Genomic DNA, 19707 nt, shown 5'->3' with positions numbered 1-19707 from the left:
CTTACTATTAAAAAAAAAAAAAAGTATTTCTTGTGTTAAATTAAATTTTATTTCTGCTCTTCCTTGTTCCTGAATGAATTCAAACAAATGTCCAGTTCATGATTACACAAACCTAACTATACAACTATTGCATCTATTATAGCAAGTGCACTCACCACAAAGCCTAAGGAATAATCAGATGTTGGGACAAGATTCTGGGGGCCCTCTCTGCTCATTTTGTAGATAGAGCAGCCGCTGACTCATTTCAGGAGAGCTTTCCTTTTGATGCCTGCTTTCATTTTATTTATTATTTTCAGAATAAAACTTAACTGGAAAATCAAAGTAAAACCTGGGATTTTTTGGTCAGAGAGAAAAAATACTGTTCGTATAGAAAGATGGGAGTTTAGTGCAACTGGGCTTCTTGAAATGCCTTACAGTTTTTGAACTTGCCTACATAAATTGAGGACTAGAAGCAGAAAATTGCCTGCACTTCAGAGGATAGTTTCTGAGTCTCAGTCTTAGATCTGAAATCCCACAGACCATGCCTATATAGTGCTAAAGGACCAATTCTCACCTGTCTCCTGGGTGGTTGGAAAAATTAAACAGCAAACAAACTAACCTGATTTATCAACCTAATGCTTAACAAAATAAAAATCCTCTCTTGCATGTGAGGCCAAACAGTGGTTATGAAAACACGTGTTTCACCTTAAAGATAAGCTGAATGTTAAGGGTTTGTGTAAAAGAGGGGCTACTCAAGCTATATGAGGCTCTTTAGTCCATGGCAGTTCAAAGAAAGGTGAAAGATATCACCTTGCATAAGAAATCACAGAAGTACATCTTAATATCTGTGTATCTTAATATCTGTGTAGACATCTGCTGCTTATCTTATATTGTATTATTTATTGAAGAGAGAATGAGAACTAGTGTAAGTCTAAAGCATGAGGTAAAGCAGAAGTGCAGAGAGCAACTGGAGGGCTTCAGGGATTTGCTATAGCACAGAATTTATCTTGAAGTCCATGAATACACAACACAAATACATCTCCTCCTCTTCAGTTGTCTGTATGCTTCTGATGATAACAAGAGTCAGCCGTAATACATGCCACCAGCTGGTTTACCTCAATGGCGAGGACAAAGATTGAGCAGACATGGAGATGGAGCTACTTCAGGGTGATGGCAATGTAGCACCCTCTCACTGCATGTCCCAGCCATGTAGGCCTATATTTAACACTGAGACCATACAACCTGGTTACTGACACCAGTATGTTATTCTTATGAATAGGTGCAATACACCTTTTACAATTTGGCATGGTCAGAGTCCAGGGGTGACTGCAGAGGTTGGAAAAACCTGTGACAGAAGGAAAGGCACTCTTTGTTGTTGTTGGCGGTGGGGCGGGGGGGGGGGGGGGGGGGGGGGGAGGTTTTTTTTTTTTCCCCTGTCCTATCCCACCCCAGCATGAAAAAAAAAAAAAAAAAAACCTGCCTGCACTAACAGTTACAGAGCTTTAATCAGCCCCAGTCAAACCCAATGCCCTGGGCACAGGCCCATCTTTCAAATATATGTTATGCTGTTCCCCACCACAGAAGTGCAAGTAGGAAACTCTGTGTGTACACTCTATGGCAGAAACTGTAGGTGGGAGCATGAGGCACTCTGCAGTACTCTGCACCCAGCAACAGAACTGTAGTTCAGTCTTCATCTGGAAACCACATCATAGCCTGGGGAGAAATCATCTTGTTTACGTATAGATCCAGCAAGCGATCAATGAGAGAATTGCAAAACATGGCCCATGCAAACACTGCTGTATCCTTGGAGTTGCTGATTCAGTACAGGAGACTGTGAATGAAGAAACCCTGAAAACTACAGAGACTGGCTGATGGTCTGGGGAGCAATTTTGCAGAAAAAGCTTTGGGGGTTCTGGAAGACATTAAGCTGAATGTGAGCCTTGACAGTAAAGACCAACAGCCTCCTGGGCAGAAACAAGTGAGCAGCTTGTAGATCAAGGTGAGGTTTTGAACCCCTCTCCTCAGCATTCTTCAGACCTCACTACCCCAGTTTTGGTAGTGGTAACAAGAGACAATAGGCATAAGATTAAATAAGAGAGATTCAAACTTTTTCCCCATGAGGGCAATCAAGCAGTGGAAAAAGCTGTCAGAGAGGTTGTGCAGACACCATCCCTGGAAGCTTTCTAGACTGGATTGAATAAACCCTTAGCAATCTTAACTGACTCCACAGCTGACCATGTTGAGCAGGGAGCTGAGCTAAAGGCCTCCCACATTATGCTAATGACACTTATGACTTGGCTTACTACAGAAGTCTCTTTCCCTGTTTCCAAATCTTCTAAGTAGCCTGCCTTACACTTACTGTGAAAGGGAAAAACAAGAGAGATAATCTGCATCCGTACTTCTCAATGACGACAGCCATTCTGGCTAACAGATTGGCACAGCAGGTGTATGTCAAACTAATAACAAGGAGAACTACAGAACACTAAAGATAATCACTGAATTTATCAGAGCATTACATCACATTATTTTTTATTTCCCCTTGTTCTCCAGTCACAAACACAGCAATAGCACTGGCTTCATTACCCAGCTCTGAAATTAAATGGGGCAAGAGAGAGACTCACTCTCATCAGTGCAAAGGGAAAAGTAAACATTTCCCTCCACCTTGAAAGCCTGCATGACCCACTTCCCTTCCAACACTCAGGTCATGATTGAAGAGAAAGGAGGGACAGATGAAGGTGGACAGCAGTAAAGACCTTTCTAGTAGCCTGCCTCTAGAGAAGTGAAGAACCCTTACCTACTGCTTTGTCCAATTCCCATCACGGAGCATGCCCGTGTTTGCCCTGCTTGGCAAGGAATGGTAATATCCCCTCTATGCTTCAATTAGGTGTCAGCATAATCCCCTACCATCTACATATGGCATAAACCTCCAGAAAACTTATTCAAACCCTGGTTATCTTGCCATGAACTGCACAGGCTCCTCCAGGATCCCAATCCTCAAAAGGTGGACCTTTTTCTTTCCAGTCAGAAATAGACTCATTAATATGGCCAGATTGTCTCACATATATTTTTTTTATTTATTTTTATTTTTGGAAACAGAGAAAAAAAGTGGAATTGTTTTTGCTCTACCCTGCTCTGTAAACAAAAATTGCCATTACTCACTTTGGGGTGAACATTAGTAAATCCTCTGCTGAGCTACGGCTGCAACATAACGAACAAGCAGGGTCAGGCTGGATGCAGAATAATGATGTACCACCTAACAAGCAGTTGGCAGTGATTTTGTGCATTGAGTAAACAGGCTGAAATGGGACAATGTCATATATATATATGTATGAGTAATATATAATATATATACAATATGTATTATATATTCTGTATATTAAATATTATTTAATGTTATATATTTATTTGTTTAGATATATTCATATATATGCACATTCTGAAAATATATATATATGAATTAATACAAATGCATATATATATACATATACATACACATAGAAAATATATTTTAGTTCATAATCATGTCTTGCACAATATTATATATTGTATGTGTGCTTTTTTATGTACAGGCACAAACACGAGTTCGGGTCTTACAGAACTATGCTGGTTCTGTTATTAACTAAGACAAAAGTTCTGCTATACCTAAGACAAAAAAGTTTTCTAAAATATTTTCAAATTGATATTTTTGAAGTTCTAAAATATCATTTAATTTTTTTTAAGCACCCCAAACTTAATTCTATTTCTAAATAACTATTTCAGTCAGGTATCTTAAAATGTCAATCTTGTCATTATTTTGCACATGTACAAAGATTTTGTCAGCTTTATCTTCTAAAAGACTCAGAAATCTGAGATGAGATTGGAGCTGTTGATCAGTTTTCCCATGTAGCCTTTTCTCCTATTTCTCTAATATGACTAATCAGTGAAACAAACTGAATTCTTTAAACTCACGTTGTGAAGTATATCAGAAAATTTTTTCCACCACTTCATCCTTTATTCCATTTCCATTTTTTCTGCACTCCATGTATTTCTTTCCTGTACTCAGAGAAGTCCTTGGGACATGAGCAAGCGTGAGCAAGCAGAGGATACGGTGTCATGGACACTAGAGGGCAGACTAGAAACAAACCATCAAATTTACTGCTCATCATTCAGCCACCAAAATAAAAAAAATCTAATAATTTTTATTTTCTTTTTTTTTCATTCTATAATTAATTAAGAATATTTTAACTTTAAATATCTACACCAATTATCATAATTACATAGCACTGTTTTTTCTGTCTTAAGTATTCCTTGAGAACCAAAGCAGGAAACTTCATGAAAAGAAAAATCTCATTCAGATTTCCAGGCTGAAAGACTGTTGCTTATATGCTTCCTGCAGCTGATGGAAAATAACTCATGGCAGTAACTCTACAGACATCAGGAGCCTTACTGTGGACCAAACCAAAAGGATCCTTCACACCCTCATATGCATACTGATACTGCAAGTGCGTTTGAGTTACTGCCACCAAAACGCCCAGGAATAAGTGTTTACACAGCAAACACGAGACTTGGCACCCATCTCACTTTGTGCTTCCTCATTCCAGCCTGGACCCACAGTTCCTCTACCTCAGCAAACTGACATTCAGTGATGCATCCCCCTCTCCTACTACGTCATACACTTCAATTTCCTACATTTGAGAGAAAAAGATTATTTTTTTGTTACTCCCAGCTGTTAATGACTTTTAATAGAGGCAGAAGTCACATGCACACCAGAAACTATAAGCATGTTTTAGGCACATCCAAAGGTTTAGCTCCTCTGTGCTACCAGAAGCAGGCAGCCCGTAAAGACTTGAGACAACCCACCCTCGTTGCAGGACAGCTTAGATGAATACTCTTTTTAAAAAGTCAACCAGGGTCTCAGAGAAAGCTCCAAATCACACCTGGGATGAATCAATCATGCTCAACTCCTTTGCACATCCTTAACATGTCTCTTCTCACCACCAGAAACGTATCAGACTGCTGTAATTCAGAAAGATGTGCCAGTACTATTTACAAATACACCTCTTGGTGCAGCACTGCTCTCTCAGCATAAATGCAAATACAGGCACCGCAGTAACTCACACACAACACTTAGTGCTATGCAGATTGCACCTAGATGTTTTGAGAAACTGTTTTCCTCTAAACGCTGAAAAAAAAAAAAAAAATCTGCTATTTTTCAAGCCAGGATTTTTTTCTTCTGGCAAACCTCAGTCCGGCGTCTCTGAAAATACATCCTGTGGATTTATGCAGGCAGAGAAAACAAAAATAACCGGTCTCTGCTGGCTGAGTGTATAGGCACAGACATACAGCTGCATTAGTGTGGCTCAAAGCCTGAACTAATATATCTCAAGGGCTCTCAGAAGGACTTACTAACTTGTGTACAGCCGCATGTATCTATGTTATACATTCTCCAGCTCAGACTTGGCTTTCAACAGCCTGCACAAACCCAGATAACAACTTTGGTGTTTCCTGTCTCTTCTGGGCCAGCCAGGAGAGCCAAGATCCTTCTCTCAGCCATCTGGCAATTGAGGATAAAAGCAGCATCAGCATGGTAAACCTTCAGGCGGGGTGAAAGGGACACTTCAACTGACCCCGCAATGGGTATTTCTCCCTTGGTAAAACAAAAGTGACACTCACCATCCTTTGGAAATCACTCTGAGAAGCCTTCTAAGAACTGTGGTGGGCTAACCTTGGCAGGGAAAAGTCTCTGCTGCAGGCCTGGAGCCCCTCCTGCCCTCCTCCTCCTGGGGCCTGGGCCCTCTGCTGCTTCTCCCTCGCCCTGGGCCTCCTCCTCGGCCTGTGCCCGCTCTGCCCTTTCCGAAATCTGTTTTCCCCGAGGCGCTGCCAGCTTGGTGCTGGGCTCAGCTGGGCCCTGCCATGGGGCCGTCTGGCACGGGGCAGCCCCCACTAGCACCTGGGCACTCAATACAATCTCATCTGTTTTTTTTTTATTATTATTATTATTTTTTTATTGTGAATTCTGCAGAGATCTTACTGCAACATGCTCATGTGGAGAAAGAGAATGCCTCCGAATGACCTCTCCACGAAGGGATAAAAAATCATATGCTCATGAGGATAAAACTGTGTCCCCTAGACAGGAAGTAAACACCAATTTGTGTCTTCAATGCCAATGTATTTCCTTTGTGGCCTTTTATGTCCTTTCTTAAAGCACATCCAACAAACAACACCTCATCTTTGCTCAACTCCGTGGCTCTTCCTCTGTGTGGACATCAGAGCTCAGACTCACAAGCAAGTTCCTCACAGCAAGGCCAAAGCCAACACAAACTCATGGTGCTTGCCAAGCTCTGAGAGTACAAATACATGCGTACATGGCAAGGTTTTCTGAAATGGTTTTAGTACAAGTAAGAAATTACACGTACAGCTGTAATTCCTTGCATGGAATTTATTTACATTTCTAGGTATCTATTTTCAAAAAGAAATGAACTTAAATGGAAACAAGAACAGAAAAGGTCAGCTGAGATTATTGAGGGACAAAAGCACACAAAAAGCTTGACTTGGCATAGGAGTACAAAAGATAAGGAAGAAAATGGTTACTCAAGCTTGTAAAGGATGAATGTCAAGATAGTGGAAGAGTTAGCTAACTTAAAGCAAGATACTAGTACAAGATCAGTTAGAAAATGTTCAGAAATACATTTAGGTTGGAAATTACAAGATAATTTCTATCAATCCGAGAACACTGGTTTTGCCAAGGCAAACCTGATCAGGTTTGTCATGGATTGAAGAGAGGGGAAAAAATTTTGTCTCTTGATACCACTAGACATTGTCATCTTCCTCAGATCTCAGAGGGGATTTGTTAGATTGAATTTCTGCTGCTGCAGGAAAACAGGATAAGTGCTAACAGTCATCCCTCCTACTTCTTGAGCAATCATACCATAGCATCTCTAGGTTCTACATTGGGAGTGGGAAGGTTAGTACTATTATATATAACCACCAAATGAGTCTGATGGTGATGCTAAAAACAAACAAACAAACAAACAAACAAACAAACAAACAAAAAGTGATGTTGGAATGGGCATCAGCAAACTTGAGGGCAATTCTTGCCTTTACCCAAGACATAATTTTTTAGCTGTCACTAGCGGATAGTTTTGGCACTTAATTCACATTTATTTAAATGGGAGCACGGCAAGCAAATATCTTGAAAATAAAATGCCCCCAGATTTTTTTTTTTTTTTAATACCTATATCTCTGGTAAATAAATAAAGCACAGAAAATCTATGCTGCTGTTCTCTGGCCTTTCTCCAGACTCAGATGGTTGTGAGCTCCATGGGTCATCGAAAATACCTTACTCTTAGTGTGTGCATGCAGAGCACGTCAACCTTATGTGGACTTCTGTTGTTATTGTAACATAAATAACAATAGGAGCTGAGAATGCATAAGTAATTCACATGTCCCAGCAAGTATGAATCCTCTGCCCTCTTTAATAAAAAAAGACTCTGCAAAAATGTCTCTAAATCTGTCTCTAAACAATATAGAAGAAAAAAAATAAATAACCCAGTACATTCATTTGTCCTAATTTTGTAACACTCAAGCAGATTTTGCCCATCTATTAATTTTACATACATTACACACTCAGACTAGGTACTAACTGCACGTTTATACTTATCTAGAAGAAAGGAGGTCAATGCTAGAAGTGTCCTGGATGGCAAACTGCTTCACTTTCAACTCAATCAAATAATGAAAGAATTAAACGTAGTAATGAACCTACAATAAAGAATGGAAATGTTAGGTTATCAGGCCCATTTATATAAATGGTTCTTAAATTCCTATTTATTTAACATGCTAAGTTTTCCTTACTGAATAATGTATAGTCTATTGAACATTTTAACACAGAGCTGAATGTTACGTATTAAATATTAAGCATGTAGCAAGGAAAATAGTTGTGTTCCTTACAGGCATACAATGCTGGGCTGCTGGCTCAGTAGTTCAGAGGAAAAAAGGAGGGCATGGTCCCCAAGCAGGGAACCCCAGTAGAAAACAAGGATGGAGGGAAGCAAAAGGAAGCTGTTTGTGACTAGTGGGCTTTTTCTATAAATTTAGTGAAACTACATTGATGCACGTCGTAAAAATAAGACATACCTAAAAGATCATCTCTCCTACTCTGCAGAATATTTTTCATGGAACAGTCCCTTTGGCAGCAAAAGGAGTTGTAAAAGACTTATAAATCACATCAGTCACACTGATTGCATAATGCTAGAGTGTATTGAAGTATTTCTCATTCCTTTGATTATTTATTTAACCTTCTCAGTGGTAAAAAAAAAAAAAAAAAAAAGTCTTTTGTGGACTATTATTCTTTGAAAGGCAGAATTTCACCAAGCTGAAAGGATTTTGATAAGACAAACTAAAGGGAATTGATCCAATTATTTTGGTACAAAAAAATTGTTTGACTAATGTTCACCTCCTCTAACCCCAAAAGCAAGCAGGCATTCAGAAGCTGTTCAAGAACACAGTGTACTTTGAAAGTTTAACTACACAAAAGAGTCAAAGAAACTGGGTGGCATATGAAGTCCTATAAACCAAGGAAGTCTTACTTAAGTGAGCAGATGTAAATGTAGACGGCTGAATATCAAACTCATATCAGCCTCCCCCATTTCAAAACTTTTCATAATGTTTGATCCTTTAAATGTTTTAATCAGTTTTTAAATGCTTAACTGGGTGCACAGAGCAACTGGTGTGGCCTAGTTGAACAAATCTGATCAGCTGCTTTAAATACCCTTGTCATCTAAAATGGAGGATCATAGCCTTGTCATCTAAGCTGGAAGATCATAGAACCATAGAATCATAGAAGAGTTTGGCTTGCAAGGGACTTTAAAGAACATCTAGTTAAAACCCCCCTGCCATGGGCCTCTGCCTCTCTGGCCACCCACTAAATCAGGTTGCCCAGGGTCCTATCCTACCTTGTCTTGAACACTTCCAGGGGTGATGAGGCATCCACAGCTTCTCTGGGAAACCTGTGCCAGTGCCTCACCACCCTCTAAATGACAAATTTCTTAACGTCTATCTTCAATCTCCCCCCTTTTAGTTTAAAACCATTGCCCTTTGTCCTATCATTATCTGCCCAAGTAAAAAATTGTTCTCTGTCTTTTCTGTAAGTTCCCTTTACATATTAAAAGGCTGCAATGAGGCTGCAATAGATCCACATCCTTCTTGTGCTGGGGGCCCCAGACCTGGATGCAGCACTCCAGGTGGGGCCTCACGAAGGCAGAGCAAAGGGGGACAAACACCTCCCTCCCCTGCTGCCCACCCATCTGGTGATGCAGCCCATGATGCAGTTGGCCTTCTGGGCTGCAGGTGCGCACTGCTGGGTCATGTCAAGCTTTTTGTCTACCAGAACCCCCAAGTCCTTCTCCGCAGAGCTACTCTCCATCAGTTCTTTTCCCAGTCTGTACTCCCATCTGAGTACCCAGTGTGTACCTGAGTCTCTACCCAGGTGCAGCACCTTGCACTTAGACTTGTTGAACCTCATTTTGTTCTCATGGGCACATTTTTCAAGCGTGTCCAGGTCCCTTTGCATGTCATCCCTTCCTTCTATTGCATGGCATCCTTTCCTTCTATCAACTGCACTACTCAGCTTGGTGTTGTCTGCAAAGTTGCTGAGGGTGTACTCCATCCCACTTTCTATGTCATCGATAAAAGACGTTAAATAGCACTGGTCCTAAGACAGATCCCAGAGGGACACCACTCATCACGAGCCTCTACCTGGACATGGAACCATTGACCAACACTCTCTGGCTGTGACCTTCAAGCCAATTCCTTATCCACTGAATGGTCCACTCATCAAATCCATATCTCTCCAATTTGGAGATCAGGATGTTATGTCAAGCTAGACTTAGAACTAAACACAGGCTAACCAGGAGAACCTTAACAGCTGTACTAAACAATGCAAGGATATCTTCTGGCCTTAACTTTCTCAAGCTAGAATTGCACTATTTGCTCAGTATGAGTGAAGTGTTCTCTGCAGTTATGTTGACAGTGAACAGGGAATGTGTCTGGAGAATATGATAAGTAGGGATTCTCCTCATACTTTTCCATGAAGTAGCTGCTTTTTCCTTCATAAACTTAATTATGATTCACTGTAGCTATGATTTTTATTGAATTATTTAGATAGATTTAGATGTTAGAAAAGGCTGAAATAACACTGCCACCATTCCCTTTATGAGTCCATTAAAAAGGGAACCTACACCTTGCTATTGAGCAAAGACTCATCAAGGACTTTTTCTTCAACATTATATTTTCATAAAGTTGAAATTAAACAATACAGTATCAGAGAAATGCATTGTCCATCCAGAAATACAACATATCTTATGGCTTGCCTCTACTTTCCTAGAAAAATGTTATAGGTGTACTTGTACATAGTTCAACCTGTAACTATGTTGTAATAAATGTTGTGTGAACAGGAAAACAAAAAACTTTCTCTCTAAAAACACAAACATCAACCAAGCACGGTGCTTAGAGCTGTTCTTTACCGCCCCACAGAATCCAGACAATACCAAGCTGACAAGGTGCCAGCTAGGTTAATTGGAAATCTGAGCTCTCAGAGTGATCATTGATATTTTCATAAAGACAAAACCCAAAGAATTAGAGGTGGTTCAGCAAGATTAATGATAGTAAACTAGAAACACACACACACACACACAAAAAAAAAAAAACCTGCTTAGATTAGGTTACCAGGATATGAACTGTAGTTTTTTTGTTTTGGTTTGGTTTGGTTTTCCCTGACTGAGAGAGCCACAGATATTTACAGGTCACTTGAAAATTTTTCTTTGGTACAGACATATGCTTGTGTTACACAGATCTGTTCTGAACAAAGCTCCTATATTTGCAAACCGTTGTAACAAAAAAATAAATAAATAAAAAATTAAGGATAGAACCAAGAAGTTGTGATGGAAAGAACGTTGCAGCAGTGACAACATTTTGCTAAGCAGAAGAAACTTGAGACCAGCTTGCAGTACTCTCTAAATGTATCGGGGGTGAATATGCACTGGATAAAAAGCTCTAAAATACTCAGTGGAAAAAAAACTTTGAATTCATGCTGACTTCATTTTTCTGTAACATTTTATGAACAGGAACATTTTCTTGACAGCAAATATATTCCTATAGAATACACTTAGACAAGTCTTTAATTTCAAGTGCATATCTAATTCACATCATTTGCTGAATCATATTTGAACTCCTAGCTGAAAGCATAAGATGCTTTTGCCTGATATCCCAAATTACCATCCTGGATTGGAGAAGAAGTCCATTTGTTACAGTATGTTATATCTCCCTGGTATTACAGGTTCCAAAGAATGACACAGTACAGGGGAAAAAATTGATCCACCTCACTCGATCTCTATCAGCCTTCCAGGTGCCAAAGCACAGGATTTATGATCCACTCCAAAAGATATACCACCAGCACCGAGTCTCTTGTTATCCATGTACAAACATCTAATCCCTTTCTAATTCTCTTTCACTGTCGCTCTCAGGAGTTTGTACAGCTTAATCACAAATTGTGTGGGAAATAACAGCTCTCTTGGTTGAGTTTGAACTTAGTTTCATTGATTGTTCTTTTGTCCAAATGTTCAAATATGGGGAAAGCTCTTGATCTAGTTCCTCTAGACTATTAAATATTTTGTTTGTTTTATATTATTAAACTTCACAGCCTTTCTTCAGAGACCTCTTCCAGTACTCAAAGAGTCATCATCTTCCTTTGCATTCATTTGAGGTCTGAAATACCATTTTGGAGATAAGGCATCAGTTCTGCACATACTATCTCAAGTAGAAATGCACTTTATTCTCAGTAACTTCCAGCACAATCTTTATATATCCTAATGTGTTTTCTGCTTTGCTTTTTAAAACCTCAGTTGACAAAACCAGACTGTTTGTTCATTTGTTTTTGTTTTGTTCAATGAAATTATTTCAAAGCAGTTAAAAGTATAAAACTAGTCACATCTTTTTGTCCAAATAATGATGACCATCCAGCTTTGGACCAAATGATTGTTTGAGATCTCTTGAAAGAAAATAAAATTGATTTTTTTATACAGTTGTAAAATAGAATTTTCTTTCCAACATTATCAACAGCAACTGTGATTGCAGTTCTTCGTGCTATGACAGTTGACTTCTGTGTTTTCTAGATTGATGATAATTTACTGAAGTGTCTTCAGGACCAGGTCCTCACCAGGTGAAAGTTGATTTAAAAGGAATTTTAAAATACCTATAGTTTCATCTTATGTGTTTCTCCCTTAAAGAAGAAAATAAGATTCCTTCATGAAAATAGCTGTAGCAAGGGTTTTGAGCAGCAGGTCAAGTTTCTGAAGTGGACATAAAAGGCAACTTTACAGCAGCTGTTTAAAATTCAGCCTTCTTTCTTTTTCTCTCTCTCTCTCTTTTTTTTTTTTATTAGCTCATTGAGTTCTACTTCTGCTTTTGCACAAACTCTCTGCCACTTCTTATGCTTTCAGAACCACATGATATGTCTTTTGAAACATCTTCACTCTTCTATATGAAAGCCTGAACTAGGCAAAAGAGAGAATCAATAAATCTGCCAGTTACCAATGTGTTGCCGAACATGAGTAATGGAAACCAATGGAAAAAAATGAGTGATTTTTTCCCTCTTTTCTAATTTCTTTCACTTAGGATTTTATTTGGGACAATGCCTTCAGACAACACTATGTTTAATTTGACAGCAATTTTTGGAACTGAAAGAAGACTGGGTTTCTCAGGTGTACAGGGCAGCTAAAACTCTCCCACCAGCTGCAGACAGAATTTATGGTTGTGTGGCCCTCCAAAATCTGGCTCTGAAATAGTGTGCAAAGTGAAGAGCTTCATTTTTGCTAGCTGCTTAGTGGCATTGCTCCTGAGGAAAGAGCAACAGACTTGGAGAGTTAACAAGGCTTAGCAAGCTTGGCAGACCCCATGAGATGAATGGCCTAGACAGATGCCTGTGGAAAGAAAGGGAAGAAGCAAAGGCTGACTGCCAGTGGCACAGCACATAATAAGTCTTGATTTCTATTTTTATTTCCTGTCTGTATAGTTCTAAATTGTTTTTGTTTTGTTTAAGTATAAAGTTCCTGAAATAGCAATAGCTATTTGTAGTGTGAATAGCATGAATGGGATGGAGTGCCTTCTAGAGATGTGAGGGGGCTCATTTGTGGAAAAGAAAGGAAAAAATGAGGAACTACACAAAGCTGAACCTCAAAATGTAGTATATTTAGTATTTAGATTATCTATTTTGCAATGCTGCATTAATGTCGTGGTATCTCCTGCTAGGTTGTACCAATATTGGGATATGGAGTTTCCTCTGTGTCTTAAAACTATCTTTGAAAAATTTGGGAAAAACGTATTAAGTGGTTAAGTCTGTCCCAAAAATCTGTCAGAGATATGTAACACACCACAGTAATTACTATAGTTACTGAAGTTGTGAGCCCAAGCATGATCTGGTCCAAAATAAGGCAGAAAGATTGCAAACGTCAAAAAAAAAAAGAGGCCATAATTCCTTCCTTCCTCCCTTCCTCCCTTCCTTCCGCTAAACAGTTTGCTCTGTTGCAATCTAATGGAAGAGTCCTACCTGACCTGGACTTTTGGGGCATGCCAAAAATCTCTGCAGCAGGGCACTAGCAGTAAGAATTCGTACCACATGCTCAGCAGCACTTACCCACTCAGGAAAAGAAAAACCCTCCAACGAGGATGCAAGCTCACTAGAAGTGAATATGAAGAGATAGCAGAGGTAATGATATTTTTTTATGTAACCCAGCAAAGTCAAACAGTAATTACTGAAGTACTGCTATGTAACTAGATAGAAACATACATTTCCCATCACCAAAAAGAACCAAGAGAAAATATTTTTTATTTGAAACAAAATGAAAATTTAATCTCTTCTCATCAACCCAAAATGGCAAATATATCCCTATTGCAAAATATGGCCTGTGAGCCAGGCTGTCCCTGGAAAGCTACATAGTACTACTACAATCCTAAGCCTTCAGGCACCACAAAAGAACAAAACTGATAATCAGTATCATCTTGCTAAAAAAAATAAAATAAAAATAAAAATAAAAATAAAAATAATAAAAAATTTCACCTCCTTGTTGGATAGGTAAGTACATAACCAAACACTCATGCAAATGTACAAAATTCACATTTAAAGCCAAGGTCTCAGTGAGTTGCTAATATGGCATATGGCACTATTAGGATGCTCAGAAATGAGAAACAATAAATTAACAGAGACAACTAGAAGTCTTTGGTTCTCAAATCTCATTGGGAATATAAAACATCAGTAGAAAGTGAGATGAGGGGGAGGGCACAGAAAACTCCCTAAGAGACCTTCAAAGACAACATATTTCATCGGCAGATATGAAAATAAAGACACCACAATGAACACAAGGAGGTATCCAAAGTGGAAGCCAGCAAAAACCGCAGGATATTGTCTTGAGCAAACCACAGCAACCACATACCAAGTGAATTAGAGCCATAAATAATCTTCCATATACAAGCAGGTACAAGAAAAGCATTTAAGAGAAGGTGGAGAAGAGGGCTCAGGATATTCTGAAGTTAGTAAGATAGAAGTTCAAGCCACCTTCAAGCCACAAAAAGATAAAGAAACAAAAGAAATTTACTTTTGTCTGTTTTTGCCAATATCTCAGATAGATTCTCTATGTGATAGATTCTCTGCTTATATCACAGCAGAGTCTGAAGCAATGAGCATCATTCTTCATGCTCTCAGTGTTCCCATCAGTAAAGTAATGATCAGTAGCCCTGCCTTCCTTTTGTAACAGAGCTGAATTAATGTTATTGGCTTCTTAGGTTACTTTGGTTATTAATTTGCACCTCTACTTCAGTAAGTGCATTCAATCTCTATCTACATTTTAGTAATCTTTTGTAGAGAGAAAATGCACACAAATACAAATGTTTTTGAGACAACACAAGCCTACAGCAGTGATGTTTCAGAGGTGTGTGGCAGAGAAGGCTGCCAGGGATGAAACAAAGACAAAAATCAAGAGATTTTAAATAGAAGTTTCAAAACTTCCATAAAGATTTAGTGGAGAATATTAATATATATATATATATATTCTTTTTTTCATTCCCCTTAGAAATCTTAGCTTCATTCTAAGATGAAAACTTTTGGATATAAAATTAGAATTTAATCCTTTTACAGCAATGTCACAATATCTTCCACAAACTGACTTTTTTGCCCATTCTGACTTAAAAAATATCCATAACTGTTTCTGGTTTCAACAGTCTTTTCAGAAAGATCGACACATCTGCCCTGTGAAGACCTCAATGTGAACAAGTGCAAGGATTTTAATCTTTCTTACAATAGATAAGAAAAGCTTCCATTTTCTGGGACCTTGGGCTGAGAGCACAAGCAAGTCTACCAAAAAGTTATTGAGGGTTATGTGGGAAAGGACCATCTGCTGCAGAGCATCTTTGGTACATTCAGTCTCCCAAATACACTAGTATCAATGCAAATACAATTTGATGAGAGAGGAGACGTGTTAGTCCTCCCAGAGTTCACGAGCTTGAGAGGAGTTCGTAAACGTTCAGTGGCATAGAAATGGAAACCTGTGAACCCTTTCATGAAAACGTTTGTAACCCAGAGGACTGATTTTGCAAATACCTGGTATGTGATGCCTGCAGAGCCACCACTAGCTCCTTTGCTGGGACTTATCTTTGCTGAGCTAATTTACTGCACATACACAACTGAGTGCCTTTGTCCCATGACATCTTTCTGCATTCTTCACAAGTCAGTAGAGGTTTTCCTCACACCACTATCAATACAACACAACACTAGTCAGAGATAAGAAAAACAAAGTGATTGTAAACACACTCCCATTACAAAAACATGGTTGTCCTGATCATCTCTGAGACAAAAGCTTGCTCGTTCAGAGTAGTGACTGAGCATTTAACACTGCCAACTGCAGAGAAAACTGTTCAGTACAGATCAGTCTCTGGCCATAGCTAAATTGCAAAATGGGCCTTGTTCTGGCATGACTATGCCAGTGGCAGCTTTGAATACAATCCGAGAGAGTTTGTGCCAGCCAGTGTACAGGGGCTGTAATAAAAGAGCTCTAACACCATTCTTGAGTTGCACTCTCAGTTCTTGGCTCAGTCTTTAGGACTTAATACAGCATTAATGTCTTGCCTGCAAATGCATTCAAAGAATCATTATGGGTCTTTCACGTAGACATTTCAGCCAGAGGAGTTTTATTTGGGGAGGTCACCTTGGCTCTGTCTGTAGACCAGATCATTACCTGGAATTCTTTACAGCCCCACCACCATCATTTTAAATTTTAGTTTTCCTTCTATAACATGCAGTCCAGTTTCAGTTGCTCTGAAAGAAGTGTAGATATCAAAGTATCTTTGATATTTTCTTTTTATGGAACACTTATGTTGACTGATTAGAAGATCCTCACCTTGTATACTCCATAACCTCTAGACTATATTTTGTAAAAGCTAATATTTTTCTTTTTGTATCACTTGCTCCTCACAAATCTAAACTGATAGGAAAAAAAATATATATATATATATATGTAGGGAAAGGCTGTGTTGATTATAGTGGGATTTTTGTGTTGTTTGTTTTACTGCTTTTAATTACAAACATCGTTTGACAACATTTATTGAAATCTTGTTTTCAGCCTGCCTTCCAAGGATATTTTTTGTGAAAAAAAAAATATATATAAAATACATTAAGGAAGTGGGTTTTGTTTGTTTGTTTGTTTTTATATGCACTACTTTATATTAAATTATTATCAAAGAAAACACACAGCATGGCCAGCTCTAGAGCTTCTGTTGAATTATGGCCAGCATCCTCCTAAAAAGTTGACCTCTGGTCACTTCTTTTTTTTGATCACTATGAATTTAATCATTATTCTGCCTGCAACAGAAACTTTAATCTAGCAAGATCTTAAACTTAAATGAAAACATCTAGGTCCTTACATTTAGGCTGTACTTTGGCAGTTTCATCTGACAGAAACTTTGTTATCTCTGCACATAGCTAAACCTCATCCCCTAGCTCCTCTTATCTCTCCCTTAGTAGAAATAGCCTTTTCCCTGGCCTTGATGAATGCAGTCTTGCTGTGGTCATTGTCTACTTGGAATGGAGTTTCAAAGGCCATTTTCCTAGTCTGCCATGGGGTTATTTTCTGCTTTAGTAACCCTTTACCTCTCCTCCATTGCCAAAAGCAGTTTGAATACAAATCATTCAATTCACTTTTTTGTCCTTTTTTTCACTTCACCCCTCATTCAGAATTAGTGACATTCACAGCACACTGAAGTTGTCAAATCTTTTCTCCCCTTACTCTGGTCTTGCTGCTCAGAAGCAAACATCCAAAAATAATCAGTACGCTACCACATTTTTTTCCATCCAATATTTCCTTTGCCATGATGCATTTCACAGACACTGCATGGACTATAAAAGAAAGCTTTGGGCTTACTGACACTTAAGTCCCAAAAGTAAGACTCATTATATTACAGAAAGATGTCCTCTAATACAAATATTGTGCAAACCTCTGCTCTCTGCCTTGTGAGAGGACTTGGGTTAAATAGCTATCAGGAAATATTTCATCCTTAGTGTTCATAATTCAGTCTGCACATCTCCCTAAGCCTCTTCTTTCCTGAGCCACAGAAAATACAAGAGCAATATACTTTGTCTTCAAGACAGTTTTTGCCCTTGCAGGTCTACCTTACATTGGCTGTAGTCATGCTGCGCCAATTAAATGTGAAGACTTTCCCTCCAAGGAAATTTCTCTTTTGCAGGACATTTCAAAACATCTGAATTTCTTAATAAATAGGAGTCACATGGAGAAAGTGAGGTTGGCTCTCTAGAGAATTTCCTTTTAGCCACTAAGAAAATAAAGGAGGAGAAATAAAGAGACCAATTGAATTCACAGACACAATGAATGCTGTTCAAATAAAAGGGATGTGCCATAGTATAATATATCTTTTATTTTACTACCAAGTATGATCAAACATTTTCAGGCACACCCATTCAGTCTAAACATTTGTGGGCATTCAATCAAGAGATGGTGGTTTCCTTCTCATTGGGACAAGCTAACTAGGTCTCTAGTTTCTGATGAGGCAGTACAGATACAGATAGGATTCAGAATCCTAATCCCACACTTTCTCTACTAAACTTATTTTGAGCATCAATTACAGAAGAATGAAAATAAGCACTCTTTTATTACAAAAAACATGTACTTCCATATTACAACCTTTCTAGGTCCAAGGGAATGAAGTAGGGCAAATGAAATAAAATGTGCTCCCTTTATTCTTTCCCCAACAAAGCTCGTGCTGATCCACAGTCAACACTTCCTAACATTTTACTCAAACATTGAATCAAACAAGGATGGAATTAAATCATGCATTTTCACTTCTTCACCCACTAAATATACTTTCACAAACAGAATCCTTCCAAGTATATCACTGAGAGCCAGACAGCATCTACCCCACGCTGAGCCTATGTAATCAAGTCTCCATTGAAAATACAAATATAGAGCTGGCTGAGTGACTGATAGGCAAATTAGTTCCCAAGTTACGCCCTGCAGGAAAGGATTTGCAAAGTAAGAGAGTATTTGCTATCTTCTAGGAAACCAAAGACAAGAAAAATACAGAAAGCTCTCAGTTCAGGAATTACTACTCTTTAGTAAATACAGATGCAAGAAATAGAAACTTGCTTTTACTGTCTTTGCCAGCGAAGGCAAGAAGCCATATTCGTTATTTTGAAAGAGAAAGATTACAGCACTGTTGCACAAAGGGTGTTCGTTATGCTTTCATCAAGCTAAGGCAGATTCCAAATTATTAGGTTTACTGAAAATATATCACTCTAAAAAATCATCAAGAACCAGATCTCCAAGAACCCCAAATCCGTAGTTGTAACCTAACCTTTAGATATGTGATATTCTCAGGAGCTCGCTCTCATTGAATTCAACTTCAGTGCTTTCAGCTCACTGTTAAAGCTGCCAGATTATTTCAGAGCACTTTCCAGAAAGTGTGCTGAATATAGAGCTATAATTCATAGTTGTATAGTTCAACAGTGCTTTGTAAAAAAAAAAAAAAAAAAAAAAAAAACAATGCCTCCACCAAATACTGCTTCTTTCAAAGAGGTATACTATCTCTGTCAATTCTGCCCTCAGTGAAGTAAAGTAGCTGGGTAAAAGAGCAATTCAGATTTATTGTGTGATGGGATGCCTATGTGGATAGGCACAGTTGATGTACTAGTTCATTCAATATAGTAGGCACCTCTGAGGTCAGAAGAGAACATTTGATTCACTTGCTTTCTGTAGGCAGGAAGTAGCACCAATCTTAGCCACTTAACTATCAACATGCTTTCTTCCTCTAGCTGCAACTGAGCAGAGGAGAAGGAGAAAAAAGTTCAGGGACAGGAAAGAAAATGCTTATTTACAGATAATAATATATGAGCTCTAATGCTGTTCCAGATGTCTTCATGATTCCTCTAACAAGCACGTTTCTTTGCAGGTCTCCAGTGAATCCTGAATGCATCAGACAAGTAAGGAACAGCTGCAAAACTGTATGCTAAAGTTTCAGTTTGCTTTTGCTAGTCTCTTGAGCTTATTACATTTCACAATAATCCTAAACAATACAAACTCACTCAGGAAGTTTCATCAATACTCAAATGTAGAGAGGAGAAAAAAAAAAAGGAGAAAATGAAAAAAAAGAAAAAACAGGGAAGCAAAAGAGTCATACAGCGGCTTTTGGCAGTGA

General features: G+C 38.6%; 1 protein-coding gene across 3 annotated transcripts in view; it reads right to left on the bottom strand.

The window, feature by feature from the left end:
* The window catches only part of FAM135B (family with sequence similarity 135 member B), a 284433-nt gene that overhangs the window by 235625 nt on the left and 29101 nt on the right, over nucleotides 1–19707 (bottom strand). The window contains exon 2 of one of the 3 annotated variants that reach the window (XM_083826400.1): nucleotides 3928–7716. The exons of the other annotated variants lie outside the window; for them this stretch is intronic. The gene's annotated coding sequence lies outside the window, so the exon portion shown is untranslated. The remainder of the gene's footprint in view (nucleotides 1–3927; nucleotides 7717–19707) is intronic. 3 annotated transcript variants of the gene reach the window in all.

Source organism: Anser anser (genome assembly GCF_964211835.1).
Source record: "Anser anser genome assembly, chromosome: 2".
NCBI classification, from domain to species: Eukaryota; Metazoa; Chordata; class Aves; order Anseriformes; family Anatidae; genus Anser; species Anser anser.
The sequence above is the reverse complement of the archived record's forward strand: the minus strand, read 5'-3'. Positions and strand labels throughout refer to the sequence as shown.